The sequence below is a fragment of the Pinus tabuliformis genome, chromosome Q (genome assembly GCF_031772625.1).
Source record: "Pinus tabuliformis cultivar Carrire ecotype Pingquan chromosome Q, CPIR1, whole genome shotgun sequence".
Lineage (NCBI taxonomy): Eukaryota > Viridiplantae > Streptophyta > Pinopsida > Pinales > Pinaceae > Pinus > Pinus tabuliformis.
The window spans coordinates 922867165-922889857 of record NC_142296.1 but is presented as its reverse complement, the minus strand read 5'-3'; the positions used below and the strand labels follow the sequence as shown (position 1 = coordinate 922889857).

General features: G+C 40.9%; 1 pseudogene; it reads right to left on the bottom strand.

Moving 5' to 3' along the window:
- Positions 1-21473, bottom strand: part of LOC149222477 (uroporphyrinogen decarboxylase 1, chloroplastic-like) — a 75929-nt pseudogene extending 54456 nt beyond the window's left edge.
- Between the last annotated feature and the right edge of the window lie 1220 nt (positions 21474-22693).

Here is a 22693-nt window from a genome sequence, read left to right as displayed (position 1 = left end):
ATCAAAATATCATGATATATGTATTGTAATTGATTCAGGTCACCTTCCACTTCGAAACCTCCTCATCACATCGTAAAGCATTTCATTCGACATTAACAGTTTTCGACTTCATGCTTTAGGGGGCAGCTGTTACAGATCCATTTGGTCACTCCCATCATCCAGATCAATGTTTTAGGGCTCATCAAACCTTAATTTCAGTTGCTACATGCCCTAAACAAGTCACCCTTTTGAATGCCTCCTTCCCAGACAGCTTCATGACTTAAAGACATCCTGAAATGACCTCTAAAGGGACCAGTGTAGGTAGGCCCATGTAAAGGTGCGGCGCAGAGCAGTTGAATCCATACCAGGGTGCTCTGCAGAGCACTTAGGCCCTCTTCCACTTGCGCTAGGCAAGATTGAGCGAAATTCACATGGGATTTGGGGAATATTCTTATCTTTTGGAATCATCTAAAAGTTTCCCTCACTTATCAACTCCTATGAGCTCGAAAATGGATGAGGAATGAGTTAAGATGCATCCTATCCTCTCATCCCTTCCTCCATGGAACTAATTCTAAGTATGGAAGGCCATTCAATACCCCCATTTATGACATAACCTCCTTCATCCTCCTATAAATTGAACACTCATCTAAGTGATCAAGGGTTGGACTATGTTGAATTGTAAGGAGATAATGTTGCTATGAGAATTGACTTTGAGACAATTATTGTTATGCTACAAGTTTGTCATGCTTTTGATGTGATGTGGATGGGATCCAAGTTGGAGGAGTGCCTTCGAATTAGACTTGATGGTTGCAATTCCGTCTACTATTTAATAAAGTATTTTAACCTTTTCCCCATATGTTTATCTTATTATATGATGCTTATATGTGAGAATGTATCTGATTCCATTTACTTGTATTCAAATTATCTTTTGCTTTGAATGGTTCTTTGTCTTCTGTTGATGTTTACAGGTACTTCTCAAGCGTGTTAAGTATGGGAAGGAGCGATAGGATCGATACAAAGGAGACAAGAGGAAAGCGGAACTACAAGTAGGTCTTCTCATCTTCTTTGTCTTATTTATTGTTTATACGAAAAGGCTAAAGTGCTTTAAACTATTGTTCTAGATATGGCTACTTATATAGGGAATTAGTATTTATCCGTAGATACCAAATTTTGTCATGCTTTTGATGTGATGTGGATGGGATCCAAGTTGGAGGAGTGCCTTCGAATCAGACTTGATGGTTGCAATTCCTTCTACTATTCAATAAAGTATTTTAACCTTTTTCCCATATGTTTATCTTATTATATGATGCTTATATGTGAGAATGTATCTGATTCCATTTACTTGTATTCAATATATCTTTTTCTTTGAATGGTTCTTTGTCTTCTGTTGATGTTTACAGGTACTTCTCAAGCGTGTTAAGTACGGGAAGGAGCGATAGGATCGATACAAAGGAGACAAGAGGAAAGCGGAACTACAAGTAAGTCTTCTCATCTTCTTTGTCTTATTTATTGTTTATACGAAAAGGCTAAAGTGCTTTAAACTATTGTTCTAGATATGGCTACTTATATAGGGAATTAGTATTTATCCGTAGATACCAAATTCTCCAAAACATTGCCCCTTATCAGGAAGGGAGTGACAACAAGGAGGAGATCACGAGGAACCTTGAGGGGTTAAATCGTGGTATCTCGAAGTATGCTCGAGTAGGAGACATTCCATGTCAGTACCAGAGACACACGATGGGAGTCTCAGATCAAATCCACTGATTTCTGACTCGTGTTGCATGAGATGTATCGTGCTACCATGATCACCATGCTAATTAGTTCCTGCACTTACATATTTTTTGAGGCTTGCATGCCATGGATATATGAGGCCTGCGAGTCGCCGATGTTATTTTAGACACACATATTATTTTTTGGTGTTCTGATGTATCAAACATTATCACCATATATATATGTTGTATTTTACTATCTACTATGGTACAAATGGTTTGTTTTATCTTTTACATGTTTCGTAAATGTCTATCCAACACATGGTTAGCTAATGCATATGTCAATGTATTCATGCATCTAGGAATATGATGATATGTAATGTAATCAAAATGTCTTTCCAATAGACGAATACGAAGATACATTCTCAATATTTGAGGGTTCCTGACGAAATATTGCCCGTTGAGTTGAAGGACGACAAGCTGTGAATCCAAGTTGACGACCAACTCTCTGATGCCCAGAGCAATGGCTTCTGAAAATAGTTCAATGACCACACAGTATTAATGTTATATATCTAACTCAAAAATATATGATAATAGAAATAAACCCAAGAAATAACAGATAGAAATAGATAGAAATGATTCACTTTGTTGAGATCAAACCCTTCAGGTAGGGCAACACCATACATTCACTCCTTAAGGAAGGAGAACACTCCACAAGCCATATGCCTGTTCATACAATATTCCTTGACATCTCTCAATGTGGAGTCTCTAGCCTTTATATAGGCCTCATACATACAATACCATGTGTCATTACCATGGTTCCCTCAATACCATCTATCTAATACCATGGGCCCATAACATTATTACTAACTACTTTTGGTTCCTTTCATGATACGGGTTAACCACCATATTTATTACTATGGCCTATCCCATTATTACATTATTCCCTTGGGTACCTCCCTTTGTACCCGATATTATCCCCCCTAGGTATATAACATTCCACCCCCCTTAGCATGTTTCGTCCCCGAAACATGTGAAGAACACAAATAATAAGATATACTCAAAAGAGTAGTCCACTGGTACCATGCACGTGCATATAGCCATCCAAGAGAAAGGTGAACCCTCGATCTAGCTGGTGCCTCGCTCGCTTGAGATGGAAGTTGACCGTGGCATCTCTTCTGTGTTGATGTGTAGTAGGTGGATCTTCGCTCCTTTCTATCTGTCCTGCGGGGGTTGTTGTCCTTGTGGCTAATTGGTTGTCATCTTGTTGGTTGTTGTCTTGCGGGGTGATGTGGGTGATGATATGTTGAAGTTTTAATCCACGGTGTCTTTTTCTTTAATTCACCCCTTACTGGAGCCTGATTGTTATCTGGTGCATGTTGTGGTGCCTATTGTGGTGTCTTATCTTCCAATATTACTTCAACCACTGAGCTCTCATTTGATGTATCAACACCTGTATCCTTTTCTTCTTCAGCCTTTGTTTGTGTTTGATTGTCAATCATCAATGGCTCATCATCTGATATGTCAGTCCCTGGAACATCTTCTGCTTCAGCCTCCGTGGACTCTACCTGTTTATTGATGGAAATATCCTATAATGTAATTTTCTTCTTTTTATACCAGAGCTTCAAGAATTTCTTCTGCACGTTAATATTTATAGTACCCACCGATTCCATCCACGGGTATCCCAAAACAACATCCTCATTAGCCATATCTGAAGCATAAAAATCAGAATGCAATACATACTTGTCCATAGAAATCTTCAAATCTTTATAAACTTGCACCTGCTCATTATTAACCTGTGTGTGCTCCATGTAGTTCACTGGCACTTGCAATTTTTTTGCCAACTTGACATTTATGAGATTTTTCTTACAACTCGGATTTATAGACACAATGATCTTCTCCTTCTGAATCAATCCATGAACCTGCAATAAGGAGATACTAGCAGAAAATAACCCTTTAGGTTTCTTGGTTTCCTTCTTTCCTGTACCAATAAAATATTTGCTAGGTTGTGTGTCGGTCTATGTGAGCTTAGTAAGAGGACCCACAAAATTAGATTTATGGTCAAAGTGGTCACAAATAGATTTTGCGAACATCTGCCAAGTAGTTGTCCTTGGATGGAATTTTTTATGACACTGCCACCATTGCCATCTTTCGTGGTCCAAGTACATTTTTCCCACACTCAGCTGAGTCGCATCATCTATGATGTAATTCAATTTGAAATATTTCTCCATTTGTGCTAGCCATTTGGCTGGATGAGAGCCATCAAATTTATACAAGTCCCTCAAATTCTGATCTAGGCCCGCCATCACAAAAAAAATTGGCGAAAATTTGAAATGGCCACAGTTCAGTCAATATTGCTCAGAATCCCTATTATGACCTGTTTTTGGAAATGGAACAACCATTCTACATCTTCCCATGTGATAGAAATCCTGATCCAGACACTGGAATTTCAAATCTGCGCTGCAATTCTCTCACCGTCACCAAAAACGCTGAAAAAAGAGCTGATTTTAAATGAGCGATATCTCCCTCATCTGGACTCTAATTCGACTGATTTTTTTTGAAATTGGGTATTTTTTCACAAAGAATCCATATCTACAATTAGATTTTGCAGATCTTGCACCAGGACATCTAGATCTGCACCGCAAACTCGCTGCCCCGAAAAATTGTCTACAACACCACTGATTTTTAGATCAACGATATCTCCTTCATCCGGACTCTGATTCGGCCGATTTTTTTATTTTTTTTTAATTGGGTATTTTTTCACAAGAAATCCAGATCTATAATTAGATTTAGCATATTTTTCCCAAAAACTTACAGATCTGATCTACAAACTCTCCACCCCAGAAATCCTGCAAAAATTTAAAAATTTTCTCCAGTTTTGCCCAAGAAAGTGCTCTGATTCCACTTGTTATAGATCTAACCAAAAGATATATGATAATATAAATAAACCCAAGAAATAACACATAGAAATAGATATAAATGATTCACTTTATTGAGATCAAACCCTTCAGGTAGGGCAACACCATACATTCACTCCTTAAGGAAGGAGAACACTCCACAAGCCATATGCCTGTTCATACAATATTCCTTGACATCTTTCAATGTGGAGTCTCTAGCCTCTATATAGGCCTCATACATACAATACCATAGGTCATTACCATGGTTCCCTCAATACCATCTATCTAATACCATGGGCCCGTAACATTATTACTAACTACTTGTGGTCCCTTTCATGATACGGTTAACCACCTTATTTATTACTATGGCCCATCCCATTATTACATTCTTCCCTTGGGTACCTCCCTTTGTACCCCATATTATCCCCCCTAGGTATATAACAATTAAGCAATGTCGTTGGTTGTGTGACCTAGACAGATACCTTAAAGGTCAATCAACTCACCATTAGGGTCATAAATAGCCCATGGCACGGATGATAGGATTCGGGTACTATGGAAAGCACCATTAGAAAAACCAACGTGGGGAGTCGCAAACATATGCAAAGCAAGAAAAGCATAGTAAACAGGAAAGTTGTTTGAAAACTATCACACAAAACCACGCTGTACAAAAATTAATCACACACTAATGTACATAAGTAACCATGCAAGATGACCTAATCATAGTATTTTTTGAGGTAGGAGTCCATGTTGGGACTCGGGTAATCAATCAACTTAGGAGAACATTTGAGTTTGACGAGTAAGCATCGACTTAGCCAAATAATAGAGTAGAACTCATATAAGGCTTTGGCCCCATTTCCCCTGGGCGAGGGAGGGTTACGAGTCAGAGGACAATCGGTGAAAACTCAGGAAGGGTAGAAAATCATGAATCCATGAAGGGATAAAGGTGCCCTCAATTGAAAGAACTTTACCATATCAGGATAAACTGACATGTCAAGAGACAGTGGAGAGGAGGACTCTTCGAAAACGGTAGACATCACTGTTGGGCGAGGAAGGAACAAGGATCGATGAGGAGTATCGATCCATGGTGGCTCCTTGAGAGACATGATTTCCATGATACCTTCATCAGCAAGGAAGGTCTCGGATAAGGGATCAGATGATTCCAAAGTGCCAAGCCAAGGGGATTGAGAGTATGCATCGAGAGAGGTCTTCGACATATGAGAATCAGAGGATGCAGAAGCTGAAACAATTTCCATGTAATTGACTTTGGCAGGACTAAGCGGCATAACCTCTCCCCAAGTATCAACAAGATCTGGTGCAGGTATGACCTAGGGATTAGATTTGACTAACATCATGTTGACAGAGGTAACATGAGGAGGTGGGAGTGGAAAAATTCTCATCAAGGCAGAATCTTGAAGAGACCTGCCCCCACTGTTGGGTTGTGTTATATTCTTTCCACGACTAGTCCACATAGTTAACCAGGGTTGCGCTGATTGTGTAGCGGGGGGGGTCATAGGGGGTTTGAGGTGTACCCATAACCCCACTTTATGGGGTCCGAGGCAACACCCTGGAAAATTTTGGTTTTGGACCCTATGTTAGGTTAGGCAGACCCACCTATGGTTTTCTGCATGATTTTCGCACATGTTTTTTGGATGCGATGGTTTTCGGTCCATGGTATTGGATGCTTTTGCATGTATAAATATGTATTATAACATTGAAAGGAACATAATGAAAAATCAAGCTGGTAGTCTCGATTTTGGGATCCAGGGGAAATCTCTGTGTATATGTGTTTTATGTGTTATGCTCTCGCATTGTTTATTTTCTGTGTTTTAGAATTCGTATGCAGGTAATTTCTATATGGGGTTAAAACCTACATTTGGTATTAGAGTTGTTTTGGCTTTAAGGGGACGCCTTTGTTGCTGAGGGGTTTCGCTCGGGCTTGTGGTAGACCCTGTTCAGTGGGAGATCTACGAGATCGATTCTGGTGGTGAAAGAAGATGGTGAGCAATGGAAAGATAGAGATCAAGAAATTTAATGGTCAGAGTTTTGAGTTGTGGAAACTCAAGATGGAGGATCTGTTGGTGGATAAAGATCAGTGGATCGTGGTAGATCCGGGTACTAAACCAACGGGAGTGTCCGATGAAGAATGGAAGAAGTTGGATCGAAAGGCAAAGAGCACAATACGATTGTGTGTCTCAGATTCAGTATTGCTGAATGTATCAGGGGAAGCTACAACAAAGGCTTTGTGGGACAAGTTAGGGACTTTGTACCAATCTAAGTCTCTAGTGAATAAAATGTTCCTACAGAAAAAGTTGTATAACCTGAGGATGAAAGATGGAGACTCGGTGACATAGCATCTGAACGCATTTAATACTGTGGTAAGTCAGTGAGCATCTGTTGATATTAAAATTTCATATGAAGATAAGTGCATCAATTTGTGTTCTCTACCAGATTCGTGGGATAGTCTAGTTATTGCAATAGGTAGCAACGCAACTGCCTTACAGTTTGATGAAATAGTCTCAGCCTTGCTGATGGAGGAGATGAGACGGAAAAATATGGAGAGCCAGAATGGTGATGCCTTGTCTGTACAAGGACGGTCCCAGAACAGAAACAAAAATAAGTCATTGAGTGGGAGATCTAAATCTAGATGGAAATCTAAATCTCCAGGGAAACCTGTAAAAGTGGTGTGCTGGAAATGCGGAAAGGAAGGGCAGTACAAAAGGGACTATAAATCTATAGCCCCTGATAAAGGAAAGGGATCTGATGATGCTCCTTCTGCAGAGGTGAAAACCACCTTAGATGAAGGTGGGGATGTGTACTTGGCTTCTTCAAGTACACATGTAGATCATGAGGCATGGTTGATTGAATCAGGTGCATCCTTTCACTTCACTCCCCATAGAGAGTGGTTCTGTGAGTATGAGAAATATGATGGTGGTGATATCTTCTTGGGGGATGACAGGAAGGCTAGAATCATTGGTCGTGGAAAAGTAAAGTTGAAGTTGCAAGATGGAAGGGCTAGAACACTTCCGGGTGTTCTGCATGTTCCTACATTAGCCAGAAATCTGATTTCTATAAGCAAGCTGGATGATGCAAGTGTAAAAACGGTGTTTGAGAAGGATACCTGTAAGATGGTTCGGGGAGCACTGGGATTGATGCGGGGAGTTCATATTGGAACTCTATACAAGCTTCAAGGTAGCACTGTTGTTGATGGGTGCAACAGTTTTGTGGTCCCTGAAAGTGGAGCAAAAAATCTAGTGGTCTCTGGAGAGAAGACCATGTTGTGGCAAGGCTTGGACAAATTGGAGAGAAGGGCCTTTGAATAATTCATGGTAAAAGTATTGTAAAGGTATGAGTAATAGCTCTCTGGATTTTGATTTATGTGAAAACTATGTATATGGGAAGCAGAATCGAGTGAGTTTCCCCTCTGGTGGTAAGAGGGCGAAACAAATATTAGAGCTTGTGCACAGTGATGTGTTTGGACCTGTGAAGGTTCCATCACTGGGTAAGTCTATGTACTATATATCATTTATAGATGACTTTTCAAGGAATACATGGATATATTTCCTTAAGAAGAAATTTGAAGTCTTTGACAGGTTTAAAGAATTTAAGGCTCTAGTGGAAAACCAGAAAAAGAAGAAGATAAAGGTGCTGAGGACAGATAACGGTGGAGAGTTTTGCAGTAAGGAATTTGAAGAATTCCATAAGAAGTGTGGTATAGCACGGCAGAAGAATACTCCATATACACCTCAGCAAAATTGAGTTGCAGAAAGAATGAATAAGACGTTGATGGAAAGGGCAAGAAGCATGCTCAATGGTGCCGAGTTAGGACAAGAATTCTGGGCAGAGGCGGTGGATACTGCATGTTACCTGGTCAACAGGTCACCTTCATCAGCGTTGGAGGATAAGACTCCACAAGAGGTATGAACTGGTAAAAAACTCTCTCTTTCACATCTAAGGGTATTTGGATGTGATGCATATGTACATGTTCCAAAGGAGAAATGAACCAAGTTGGCTAGTAAATCTGAAAAGTGCATCTTTATTGGGTATAAGGATGGTTTAAAGAGTTATTAGCTTTGGAACCCAGTCACACGAAAGGTTGTGTACAGCTGAGATGTGGTGTTCAGAGAGGTAAAAGATGTTATTAAACATGAAGTCCAACCAAAGGAACCTGAGAAGATAGAGTTTGAGCTTAAGGAGGAAGAATCAGACTCTACAACAGAGGAGAAATCAGAATATGAAGAGCCACAAACTCCGGGTGTGAGAAGGTCAGTTCGAGAAAGAAGGCAGCCAGAAAGGTATAGTCCATCTGTTTTCTGTTCAAATTTTTCTTTATCTATTACTGACGATGATCCCAGAACTGTGAAGGAACCAGTAGATTCAGAGGATGGAAAGCTCTGAAAAGAGGCCATGGTTGATGAAATGGCATCTTTGCACAAAAATGAGGCTTGGGATCTAGTGGAGTTGCCGGCTGTAAGGAAACCCATTGGTAGCAAATGGGTGTTCAAGAAGAAGACAAATGCAGAAGTAAATGTGGAGAGATACAAAGCTTGGTTGGTAGAAAAAGGTTATTCCCAGGTGTCGGGAATTGATTTTGGTGATATTTTTTCTCCTGTTGTCAAGGTAACTTCTATTAGGTTACTTTTATCTATTGTTGCTGCTTTTGATTTTGAGGTAGAACAGATGGATGTGAAGACAACATTTCTTCACGGGGACCTGGAAGAGGAAATCTACATGAAGCAACCTAAAGCCTTTGCAGTGAAGGGTAAGAAAGAACTAGTATGCAAGTTAAATAAGTCTCTGTATGGGTTAAAACAGTCACCAAGGATGTGGTATCAGAAATTTGATACATTTATACGGGGACTTGGCTTCACCAAAGGCAAAGCAGATCACTGTGTGTATTTTAAATTAATTGGTGACCGTGTTATTTATTTGGTCTTGTATGTGGATAATATGTTGCTGGTTGGAAATGACAAAGAAATTATCCAGAATTTGAAGACCCAATTGTCCTCCAAATTCGACTTGAAAGATATTGGTGTTGCAAACTATATTTTGGGCATGGAAATTAAAAGAGATCAGGCAAAGAGGAAGCTCTGGTTAAACCAGAGGAAGTATGTCGAGACAATACTGCAGAGGTTTAATATGCAGGATAGTAAACCGGTGAAGGTTCATATTCTTGTAGGTGTGAGGTTATCTGTTGAACAGTGTCCCAAGACACAAGAAGAGGAAGAGGACATGTCCCGTGTTCCATATGAAAGTGCATTCGGTAGCCTGATGTATGCAATGGTGTGTACTAGACCATACATTGCACATGCAGTGGGAGTATTAAGTAGGTTTATGTCGAAACCAGGGAAGGAGCACTGGACAGTAGTGAAGCGGGTCTTCAAGTATTTGCGTGGCACTAGTGATTATGGTTTGTGCTACCAAGGAAGACCAGGATTGGATAGAGTGTTGGATATTCGTGGCTTTGTTGATGCAGACTGGGCTGGAGATCTGGATCAGAGAAGATCTACAAGTGGGTATGTGTTTAACCTATTTGGAGGTGCAGTCAATTGGATGAGTAAGAAACAATCTGTAGTGGCACTATCAACTACAGAGGCAGAATACATGGCAGCCACTCATGCAAGCAAGGAATCATTTTGGTTGCAGAGGTTGTGTTCAAGTATGGATTTAGTATAGGGAGCTATAAGGACAGACTGTGATAGCCAAAGTTCAATTTTCTTGGTAAAGAACCTCGTGTATCATTCAAAGACAAAGCACATTGATGTTCAGTATCCCTTTATGAGGGATATGATAGAATACAAAAAGGTTTTGTTGGTAAAGGTGGACACTTTGAAGAATACTGCAGATGCATTGACAAAATCTGTGAGCTCTGAGAAGTTCTCTTGGTGTAGAGAGACAATGGGTGTTTCAGGGCTAGAAAAATAACCAATCTCTCTTGTGGACCCCTGTGGAAAGAAAACAACAAGTGGGAGAATGTTGGGTTGTGTTATATTCTTTCCATGACTAGCCCACATAGTTAACCGGGGGGTTAGAGGGGGGGCGGGGCACCCCTTCGTTGCACCAATTGTGTAGCGGGGGGGTTCACATGGGGTTTGAGGTGTACCTGTAACCCCACTTTTTGGTTTTGGACCCTATGTTAGGTTGGGTTGACCCACCTATGGTTTTGTGCATGATTTTCACACATGTTTTTTGGATGTGATGGTTTTTGGTCCATGGTATTGGATGCTTCAGCATGTATAAATATGTATTATAACATTGAAATGAACATAATGAAAAATCAAGCTGGTAGTCCCGGTTTTGGGATCCAGGGGAAATCTCTGTGTATATGTGTTTTATGTGTTATGCTCTCGCATTGTTTATTTTCTGTGTTTTAGAATTCGTATGCAGGTAATTTCTGTACGGAGTTAAAACCTATACCCACACTCTCATAGGGAGCACCAATGCGCTTGACGTACGGAACATTGCCATCTGAGAAGGAAGAGGCAAATAAATACAGCTGGTCAATGGTGACAATCTTCCCTTGATGGGGAAAACATATCACGCGAAATAAAAAGGAGGCCATGACATGCATGGCATGAGTCCAACTTCGGTCGAGTAGAAGAATATAATATAGATTGGCGTCAATAATTTCTACTTCGACTTGCACTGTCTTTCCTTCCAAGGTGATGGCAAGGTTAGGTAAAACACCGAAGGGTCGCAAATCGTGCTCATCGAAATCTTCCAAAATGTTCGGAGATTGGTTCAATATAGGGGAACCAATAGCCTTTCAACATGCAGTTGATATGCTGTAGGTGGAAGCACCTTCATCAATGATAGTTCGGTGGATGGTCTTCTCATTGATGATTACCTAAATGTGAAAGGAAATCTGATGAGGGAGTCGTGGAACATGGTTCTCTAGATCAAAACATATCAAATTGGAATCGGTGGGATCGATGCCCCTGATAGCTAACAACAAAGGTTTCTGCTGTGATGGGCAGCTTTGGAGTACCTCGAGAGCCAACGTGGCTAATGGCGCTTGAGCCAAATCCTCAACAATATTGTAGTGTTGAGCAGCTTGGGCATTGGGATTATGCGAGGATTTCTGCAATACACCTCGAGAGGGTGGTTGCCCAGTGGACTCAGGGTTAGGGTGCTCAATATCAGAACTCGGGGTAGAAGAAGAAGGTGCAACTTCTTTCTCTTTCCCAGCTGCTGAAGCGGGAGTTTAATAGTCTTTTGATCGGGTAGCCACATTAATAGGCGTACTCATCATGAACACTTGAGATCTGGAGGAAGTAGATTGGGGTTGGTCTACCATTTGGGTTTCCTGAGACAGAAACGACTCTTTGAGGACAGCAAGGGTCCCTTTGAGTAGGCGACTAACTTCAGATCGTTGGGGACAATACTTGGTGTAGTGATCTTCCTCACAAATGAGGCAAGGATACTTAGGTTTCCGTTGTGAAGATTTGCCAATAGATGATTTGGGGGGGACCCTGTTTCGAGGCATTGGCTTTAGCTCTACCTTTGCCTTTCTTTTTCCCTTTCAAGGATTTGTCCGCTACGGTAGACTGGACAGCATTGACCTTTGAGGTTTTACCAGGGCCAGGTGGATTCTGGGATGAACTATTAGGGACATCATTTGAGATCAACTTGTGTTTGGAAGAACTTTTAGCGGGGGTCTGGGATACCGAACCAATAACTCCATCAACGAGAGGTACAACTAGTGACTTTGATGTTGTGGGATCGGATGATGGCCACGGAGCATTGGGTAATAACTCGTATAAAGTGCCAGACTGAGAGTAAACTAGATCCAAGTACTGGGCATGAGCAATGGCCTGCTCTTCAATGACGCACCCACCCATAGCTATATCGCGAGCAATTGGGGCCACGAATGATTTGGTAAACCATTCAATGAGCAACTGATCAACAATCTCAAATTTTTTCAGGCGACGACTACATCTCCATTCATGGATGTGATCAAAGATGTGTGTCGTAGTATCTTGCTTAAGCGATGTGAGCAAATAGGTGTCAGTTTCATAGCGAACCGACAACTAAAAATGTGTGAGGAAAGCCATGGCTAAAGAGTTAAAGTCATGGTAAGTAATTCAAGGTAGCTCGATGTACCATTTCGCTGCAGCACCCATGAGGATTCGTTGGAAAAGACAGAGACGAATGGAATTGTCCACGTACGAGTTCAACGAGCACCAAAGGTGATATGTCATTGCATGGGCCTGAGGATCTTCTTTATCTTTCCCATCAAACTTTGGGCAATCACTTGGTATCTTGGATGGCACCGGAGGCCAGTATGGCGAATGAAGGATCAGATCATTCGTAAGGTGCGATAAATCTGGTAACTCGAGTGTAGCCAAGAAAGGTAATTTGGTGTTAAAAGGCATAGGAGGTCGATAAGCGGGCCCATAGGGAGGAGCCCATCCCTGTTGGTAATGATTTTGGCCCCACAGTGGGAGATTTTGGCCATGTGGCATCTGAGGTTACCCCCATTGCGGATTACCTTGACCATAGGGAGGATTTTGACCTTGAATACCTTGGAATTGTCCAGCCATAGGTTGCTGATAAGAAACATACGAGTTAAAAGGTTGTTGAGCATGTTGACCTTGGACATATGGATATGGGACCTGTTGTCCTTGAACATACAACTGATGAATATGTTGTCCCTAAACAAGAGGGTTTTGGACCTGCAGTCCTTGGGCATAAGGTTGATACACTTGGTGCCCTTGGGCATAGGGATTTTGTACCTAATTCCCTTGACCGACAAGATTATGAACCTGTTGACCTAGGACATAATGATTTTGAGCCTGCTGTTGTAGGACTTGACCTTGACCCTGCCCCTGCAAGGGTTGGCTTTGTTGATATGTATACAGGGGTTGCTGCTACCCTAGTTGGTTTTGTTGTTGCAAGGGTTGACCTTACGGTTGCAAAACTTGTTCCTGGGGCTGCAGAGGTTGGCCCTGTGAGGACATGGGTTGAGAGGGGTGCTTAGCATGTTGCATCTTCTACTGCGTGACTTGCTGCAACTGTTGTAAGGATTGACCTTGCAGTTGTTGCAATTGACCTTGCTGTGGGATAATTTGCCCTTACTATTGTGCAAAGAGCCCTTGCTGCAAAAAAGGTTGCCCTTGTGGTAATAAAGGCTGCCCTTGTTTTTGTAGAGGTTGTCCTTGCTGTTGCAAGGGTACTTGAATAGTGCCCGGGAAATTACCGAACTGAATCTGGCCATAGCCAGGCTGGATGTACTGCCCAGATTGGAGGGTGTAAGGTTGATTAACCATTCCTTGAGAACCATATGGAACGTAAGGATTTTGGTATTGGACCTGAGCCCCATAGGGCTGCTGATACTGAACATTGCTCGATCCAGATGGACCAATGGGATTCTGAACCTGTTGGTACTAGACATTGCTTGATCCAGTAGGATCAACAGGGTTATAAATAATACCAGAAGAAGGTTGGTTTATACCAAGCATGTGAGCTTGTGAGCCGCTCACATTAGTTACACTTGACACCATAGAGACGTTCAGGTTCTGCCCCCCAGACGGTGGCACATCCTGGCCATTGACTAGAAGGATGGAGGAAGTGACAGAGACAATCTTTGAAACTGTCGGTTGTGCCTAACAGGTAACTGGGATTAACGATAGAAGAGTATTCGAAACGGTGGGTTGCACCGAGACTGAGCTAACAGCTTGTTGGGAACTCGTGTCTATAATGAACGCACCTGAAGTAGGCTTGGCGCCTGATGCCCAAATAGGATTAGGGTAAAATGATGAGGCACTAGGTGTACCTGAAACCAACTGCGCCAAAGACATGTAGTTGGGTGGAAAACTAGAGGGAATACCTTCTAAAAAGGGGAAACCCTCGGGAGGAAACTGCAATTCTTCCCCCTCACCAGTGTGTGGAGTAGAAACTTCAGACTCATCTGAAGATGTGACTGAAGCATCACCTTCGGGTTCCATGTTTGAAAACAAACGACGATGAATGGTCGAACAAGTACGAGGGGATAGTTCCAAAGGAACACTCGGCTGGTTGTATGGACTGTAAGGACGTTGCGGTGATATCACAACAGGGTCAAACAGAGGGTTTGGAGGGTAGATAACCAGTCCAAGCTGACTGTGAGTGGTTGACGAGTTCTTTAGAGTTCAAATGGGGTTGTCCAAAGATTCCGAGCCAAGATCAGTAGATGACCTAATATCGAAAGTAGGCGGAGGACGAGATGACAATGGTTGAACACTCAAAATAATTGTGAGTTCAACATCTTGGTCCTCAAGTGACTCTGGTAACTTAGGAAACAACTCCTCAAACAATCTTTTAGACGGAGGAGAGGAAGAGGAATTGGGTGAACCAAGTGGTTCAGCCACGATGACCTTGTCTTAGTTGACAAAACAATTAACTTCAAGACTTTAAAATGTTCTTTTAAGGAAACTCACGGTTTGATCTCAGAAAAATACTAACAGGGTGTTTTGGATCGTGGGAAATCAATTAATAAGACGCATAAAAGAATGATGCTCTTTCATTTTTTAAGATTCACGAAAGAAACAAAGATAACTCTATCACTTTCGATTGGAAATGAGCTCGAAAGGACAAGTGATTGAATGATATTTTAAGTTTAATGAGTCAAAAAGATCAAATGACTACTCTCGATGATCTAGTTAAACAAGATTACCCGGCAACCGTGAACTGCAGAATACCTCCTAATGAACAAAGAAGTACGAGTAGGCAATCTCCCCAAATGTTGTGTTTAGTGTATCATGTTTGCAAGGCAGTCGACTCGGCTTCCTAAGGATAAAAGGATTTTAGCCTACTACGGTCTCCTGTTAAATACGCGATGGTACAGGGAGCTTGAATCCGTACTAGTGTTTTCTAATGCTGAAGCTAACGACAACTACTAGGTTTAAAGACATCGAAACACATCTCTAGCCTAGAACTTCTAGATATGATCGTTAATGTCAAATGCACCTTAGGTTAATTGAATTCATTTTAAAGTTGATCTTGAGTTATGTTTCAGCTTTCAGGTCTTAGCGATGCTACTCGAAAAAAATTAAATGCAACTAAATGATACAAGACCCTTTCAATTCGATGAAATGCCTACACTAGAGAGGGTAGAAACTACTCAATCAAATGCAAACAATCAAGAAACTGAAAACGAAATGATCTTTCACTTCCTTACTTTTTCACAAAATAAACTAATGAAAAATGCATTCCAATTTGTTGGTTTAAGGGGGCCTAACCCAGGTTCAACGTTAGCTAGCCAAACAAATCCCTACACTACTGGCGCTTTCGGCATCAACCCATGGAGCGCGAACTGAAGTCTCACCAGAAGCAGTATGGGGAGATGCTGGAACCAAGTTTCCGCACCCTTGAGATGGTTGTGATGTCAGTTTATCTTGGCTAACCTGCCTTCACGCAAGTTGCTTAACCCTCTGTTCCACCCTTTTGTACCTTCGTGAAAGGGTACAATCGGCTTCCTCACAGCCCTAACCAAGGGTTGAAGTCCTTTCGCGCTGCTAGGGCAGCGAACTACGATATCTTCCTGACTAAGCTAAGTGTCTTTCTTATCTTATTAACATATCTTAGCTAGCTCCACGTAAACAAATGGTCTTACTTGTGGTCACTTATCTAACACAATTACATATATTCGCGCATCATATAAGCATAATAAGTGAAATTCATACCCAATATAACAAGATGCATAAGCAGAAAATAAAGACGCAGAAATTGTAGAATAATTCTCTTTATTGATAATTTCAAACAATTACAGACTCGACTCGCCCTGCGCACTTAGCTGTAGGGGTCCGCGCACTCAGCTGCAAACTTCTAGGCCTCTGCAGACTCAGCTGCAGAGCCTCTACCTATGCTACGACCCAAAACTTAGACTTCTGCTTAGAGTTATCACTTTCTTATATGTTCGATTTGCTGCCTTTAAACTACTTAGAGCTTAGCTCTATTTATACAATCACATGGTCCGCGGACCATGGGTAGATCTTCTACAACTGACATTACATTTCCAAACTAAGGGCAGACAACCCTATGACTCTTAACATCTACGCACTCCGCGACTACAAAATACGGAGTCTTTACACTTGGATTACAAAATTTGACCAAAATATGGGCTTTTAGCCCCAAAACTGCCCTTGGGGGATCCCGCGCCCAACATAATTCCTAATTTCCTGACAAGCACTTACCTATTAGTCCTTTCAAAAGAAAAAAGTTCTCTTCCTTTTTCAAATGTTGATGCAATTCTAGTCTTTTAATGATGCAAATTATCGTAGCACAATGATGCAACAAGCTATAATTTCATACTTTTTCATGAAACAACGAAACAAACTTTTCGCATAAAATCTTTCAATAAAAAAAAAATTGAGACAATAAGCTCTTTAAGCAAATGAAAACATGAAAAGAGAATTTCATTCAGATCAATGAAACACTGACTTTACCAAACACAAGACAAGCAATGTAATCCATGCCGGAAAAGAAACATTTAGGCAAGCAAACGAAAACTTTTCGAACTTGTGCAAAAAGAGGTCAAAGTCATAAAAAGGACCAAAAACAAAATGCAAAGAGTAAGCACACCTACAACCCGACTTACTGAGTTCACAAATTGTTGAATGGATGACCAACTAGATGCCCTAGTGTCACTGGCCACTAAATGAATCAATCAATCAAGCAGAAATATGATAAGCCAACAAGCAAACAAAACCAAATGAAAAGTAGCTTTCTAGTCAGGGAGAAAACAATCCAAAAGGCTTACGGGATCAAAACCACAAGAGCAGAACACACTGGCCAAGATTGGGGTCAAGCTCTAATCTTCACTTACAGGCATTAGTGTGACTGCCTAACTGACAATAAGCGCTAGAGGTTGGTCAGGTGCGACTGTTTCTCAGCAACTCACACTGATCGGTGCGACTGTTTCTCAGCAACTCACATTGATTGGCATGACTGTCAGCAAATTAAGCGCGCTGATTGAGGGAGCTAAGGAAAAAAAATTGAAACAGGGATGAGATCTGCTACTATGAACTTTAGACTCAGACCAAGAAGCAGGAGAAAAGAAACATAACCAAAGGGAAAACGTGGAACTATAAAAGTTCTCATGAAATCCAAGGCAAACAAAAGGATTGGGATTCCCCAGTGGAGTCACCAATTTGTGGTGAAGTAAAATTATAAGTGCGGACACGAATGAATTCCTCTAGCTCGATAATGGGTCTAGCCACAACAGAGACATTCTATGGAATATTTCCTTATGTTAGAATCAAACAAGAGGGCCTACCTCTTGGTCCGCTTATCCTGCTTGATGATGTCCTTGCTTGCTCGCTCCAGCTATCTCTCACTTCCTTCTTCAGACACCTAAAACAAGTAAACAACAACAAACAACAAACATGATAATAGACAAATTGCAATTCAACTTACTTAACAAGTCAAGAAACATTAAGCCATGAATATGTAATATTACAAAACATGTAGGAAATCATTCGATAGTTGCATATATTAATATCAAAGAGAGATATCAACCATTCATCTTGACGTTGCATTCCTCCTTTGACAAGACCAGGTTCCCACACACTTCTGCTAGCATTCCATAATGGCCTCAATCAACAATAGTTTTAAGGCTCTTCCCTTTAGGCTTCACTCCAAACCAAATCACACTTCTCCCTCACACAACTAGATACCTACAACTAGTAATAGCTTGTTGTCTACTCCAAACCAAAATAACATAAGCACACCAACATCAACACTAGCGTGTGCTTGGGAAGAAGGGAGGTTTATATAGGAAAAATGGATGGGATATGGATCCTCTTCTCATGGAAGAAGGGCTTATCCCTTGAGGTAGTTCCATCATTATAGGGGAAAGGAGCCCAAACTAACATCCTTGACCCCATCCAACCAAACCATTTACCAGACTTCCGTTACGAAGTTTCTAGAGCTGGAAGCTTCAGTTCCTAATTTAAAAAACTTTCCATAATAGGACTAGCGGGACTAGAACACAGCTCAGTCACTCCGGTCGGCACTAGGGATAGTGCTAATCTCTGCACATCGGCGTAAGGGAGACAAAGGCTATTAGCGCCAGCCTTGTAAACTAGGCAAAACATACGTTTCAGAGGAAATGGTGCAAAAGGGAATTTATCTGCTCATGAAAAGGGACACAATGGGAGTTTCTTCATGAAGGCAAAGCATGTGGGGTTCATTGTAGAGATCCTCCAAGATCAAGGAACGGGGAGTACAGGGACAGTGACAAAATGTTTTGTAACAAGGATATAGTGTAGATATGGTTCCTTTGTGATAGCCAAGTAAGCTTAGACATGCAATAACATAAGACATGTGCGTCGTTTTGAATGTTGTTTGCTACACATTGACTCATGGAAACTTGTACAATTGGGAGCGAATGATACCTTGAGGAGATGTGTCCCTGGTCATGAAAGTTGGGCATCAACGAATGAGCACATGGTGAGGTTTCGGGTGGACATTACCGGACCTGCATAACTTTCTCGTACAAGCTCCGATTGAGGCGATTCTTGCGCCATTGGAAAGGTATTGGCATGTATATTATGGAATATGGGCACATAGTAAGGTCAGGACCACAAAAGGTGTTCATTTAAGGCATGAAAATGGCTCTAGAAGTTCTTGACTTGAAATTTTTCGAAATGGGACCACCCGTAAAAATGGTCCCGTGAGTTGATTCTTCCACTTCTCCCACTCTGAAAGCATCAAGATGGATGGAAATTAATATAATGATCCAAACCATATCACCCATGTAATAACGTGGTAGCCTAATCTGCACAGAGATTGCATGCCTTTTTTTTTTCCTTGGTGACTTCTTAGGGAAACCTAAAGGATGCTTCCTCACATTTGTGGACGACTTCCTTAGTAACCCCGTTGCATAGACTAGTACACCTCGCCCAAGGGGATTCACACTGAGCACCTGCTGGCACAAAACTACCCGAATGCCCAAAAAAATTTGTGACAACTGGTCGAGCTAATCCCCTCGGTTACAAAGACTATAGAACTTGTGTAGGTACTTGACGTAATTCTCAAGGAGTGGGTAGATCTCTATAGAGATATGAGACCCCATTATAACCCCTTCTTCCATAGCCACCATTTGAGATGTGGGCAATTGAGTTTTTTTGGTCCATTTTTTAAGAGAGGACGATGATTGAAGCGACTGACGTAAAAGTAGAACTATGACATGAACAAAGCGGGTAGAAATGGAACTATATCACAAAGACAACAAGTAGGTTTATTTATGAGAATATCATTATAAGGTTTTGATGCCCCTTGTTAATAATAAGTTATCAAGGGACCCACTTTTAAGTCATACCATTAAGATATTAATGCAAGAATTCATCATTCAACATATAAAGAGCTCTCTTTGTCACCCTTAGGCCAAAGGAGTAGCAGCGTCTTCCAACGAGATTTCAATGAAGAGCCCGACCAAAATTTGAAACATCAGTAGGGATAAATAGGATGACAAAGACTTGAGATTCTTATGAGCACATGGGAAAACCCACAAAAATAAACATGCCATATTCCATTTAAAATTACGCAAGGACAAAAAGCAGTGGCACTCGGTGCCTTCAACAACAAAAAATACATGCGTTCTTAAACTTGACATGATGGTGTCCATGGAAGATATACCAATAGATATAAGGACTTCACAACATGCATTACAATGCCTATAAAAATAAAAGACGCACCGAAATCCCGCCATGATCAAATATAAAAAGAAAGCAATTCAAGAATGGAGACCTTGTACTAATAAATGACACTAAAACTAAGGTAAGATGAGAAAATTGGAAATCACTAGACTTGGAACTTATATTTTCAAATACATCAGAGCTAATTGCCTCGTCCAACTAGAAACACCTATTCGCATTCTTCGAGCGATGCTAGTAAACTCGTCGCTTCATTCCATTTTGAGCCAAAACCAAATTGTCACGTAGTGTGCGATGAATGGCTTCTTTGGTGTGAAGCGTGAAGTCAACTTTGTGTAGCTATGGTGTGCCCGGTAAATAGGAAGCCATTGCGAGGAGATTTTGGCCATAGCATCATGATAAGAGGTATTACACCACAATTCTCTAAGGGGTGGCCATTATGCTCATTGGTGTTGCCCTTTTGAGGCAAAGCATCTCAAACAACTTTCCACACACTTATTGACCACCTCTATCTGGCTTAATTATGGGGATGACGATCAGTACTCACTTTCAATTGAGTACCCTAAAGTTTAAACGAATCTTGCTTGAAATTGTTGGTGAGTGCGGGATCTCGATTCAATGCAGTGGAAAGTGTGATGGCATGTAACTTAAACATTGGGTCCATGGAAACATGGGTAACCACAAAAGGTGTAAATGGGTCTGTTAGGGTACAAAAGTGAGCACATCTGCAAACGTGGTTGACGAACACCATGGTGACATATTGGTTGATTGTTTTTAGAAGGTCCACTGTGAATTCCATGGAAATGTCGTTCCTAATGGTGGTTGATATTGCTAGCGGTGGCGGCACTTCTTCACCATCTCACCCTTGTATCTTTAACAAGCACCACAAAGAAAATCACCTCAACAGATATTACGGAAAATTTATCTTTTGCAGTCAAATCATTTCCCAGAAGATCCACTATTGACCGCCGAGGTATTGATATTTCCTGTAAAAAGTCCAAATATTACAGAGATCCCTCTATTGTAGATACTGCTTGTTCCAGTTCATGCTCCTCTTGTAAACATATTTCCTTATTTGAGTTTGCACAGATTGTAAATTTTGCCTCTTTAGAAGTTAAATGTCTAGAATGTCAAAACAGTGTCAATCTACTTACGCTTGCCGAAACAGCAATCCATGCCAACCATAATCCCAGATCTGGCATAGCTCCTCCATCAACCTCTGTAAATCCATGTCCAAATCCTAAATGCTCAGACATCCCATTTCCCCATGAACAAGAGTCTGACCATGTGCTCATGATGCATGAGATCACTACTTTGGAAGATGAAGATCCAAGATTCATTGAGATGATGAGTCTCATGAGACCAACTAAGCCTAGATATGGTCTAGGATATCTAGAGCAAGCAAAAGGCCTTATACCACCATGTAGGTTTGGTCCAGTACCTGATGATTGTAAAAAGCTTGTTGTTATGGAAATGCATAAGTTCTTTTCTCTGATGGATGGATGTTTTAAGTCTGAAATTAGTGCCAAATGGATGAAAGCAATGCTTAATTGGGATTTATTCACTAATCCCCAAGCAGAAGAATTTGATCAGACTTATTCTCCTCAAGAGAAACAGAAATTAGCTGAAGATTGGAAAAGATATATGGAAGTAAATAATACATGGATATCCTTTTACTCTTGGAAGGATAATATTGCTCCCATAAATGTTTTAACTGGTTCAACATCATCCCCTTCAGCTAATAAACATGCTTGGACTGCTCTGGATGGAAGAAAATTAGAAACTTCAACGACATTTCCTCCATTTAAAGGAATTGTTATTGGAGAAAATCAACACGCAGCCAAAGCTATTCCTATGGTCCAGAAAGATGAAAATTCCTTAGGCATTGATGGCAGAATACAGAAGGCTAGTGAACAGATAAACTGGACAAACACAGCAATCAAAGGCTTAGAAATGAACATAGCCAAAGCAGTAGAAGTCAGAGACTAGATTGATACTATTCAAGTGTCAATAAATGATGTAAATAAATGTTTGAATAATGTACAGTTTGATTCTTCTATTATTAGAACATATACCAGAGAATCCTTGTCCAAGATAGAAGGAGTAGAAGACAAACTAGTTGGTCATTTGGATGCAACTAAAAGTCTTATTTCTGGTCTAGCAAATAAAGTTGAAAAATTGGACCTGTCAAAACCAAAAAGACTAGTTCCTAACTCCTTTTTGTTTAAAAGAAATATAAAGATGTAGGATCCTGTCAAGCCTGTCGACGGGTTTCCAGCGCTCTTTCCAAAGGAAGTAGCCAGTTCTTCAAGAGCTGAAGCTACTGAAAAAATAACAATTGCATCCTTATTTAAGGATGAGGAAGAAGAAGAGAAAGAACAGAAAGATCTTGATACACAAATCTTTCCCATCTATGAACCTCTTGAGCATAGGTTCAGCAAATATCCAGCACCTGACATTGAAGGTAAAGGTAAGC